The sequence below is a fragment of the Antrostomus carolinensis genome, unplaced genomic scaffold (assembly GCF_000700745.2).
Source record: "Antrostomus carolinensis isolate BGI_N321 unplaced genomic scaffold, ASM70074v2 scaffold47233, whole genome shotgun sequence".
Taxonomy (NCBI): domain Eukaryota; kingdom Metazoa; phylum Chordata; class Aves; order Caprimulgiformes; family Caprimulgidae; genus Antrostomus; species Antrostomus carolinensis.
The window spans coordinates 1-628 of record NW_010304003.1 but is presented as its reverse complement, the minus strand read 5'-3'; positions in this window follow the sequence as shown (position 1 = coordinate 628).

The following is a 628-nucleotide window of genomic DNA, read 5'->3' as shown; positions in this document are numbered from 1 at the left end:
CGAGCTGTTCCAAACTGGAATTATTGATTATTGAATCCATAAATCCCGGTGGCCGGGGTCATTTCTATCGGACAAGGCGGCTCCATTCATTTAATTTCCTCAGGAGGAGGGAAAAAAATCATCAAAATCCTGAATTTAAACACGAAGGAAATGAAACCGGAGCCAGAAAACCGTGGTTTTCTACTCCTGAAAACAGTCTGGTTTCTGTAAAATAACTTTTATTTAATTAAAATGAGATTTAATCTGATTAAAATGAGATTCCCTGACGAAGAAATCGTCAGCGGCGGCACTGAGGGAAGATAGCGGGGGAGGGGGAGGGACTGAAAAATTAAAATACAAATTTGGGCTGAAAAAAAGCGATTTTGGTCACAGAGAAGAGATTTGGCCTCACTAATTGAGAAATAATTAATTGAGAAATCATCCTGATTTGGGATTATCTCACAGCCCTGCAGCCCACAGCCACCCCACAGACACCCCACAGACACCCCACAACTCCCTCGCCCCACACCTGGGCACCCCATAACCCTGGAGTTTCTTGCCCCATAGATCTGGACACCCCATAATACCACAGCTCACAGACCTGGGCACCCCATAACCCCCAGTTTCTCACCCCACAGATCTTGACACC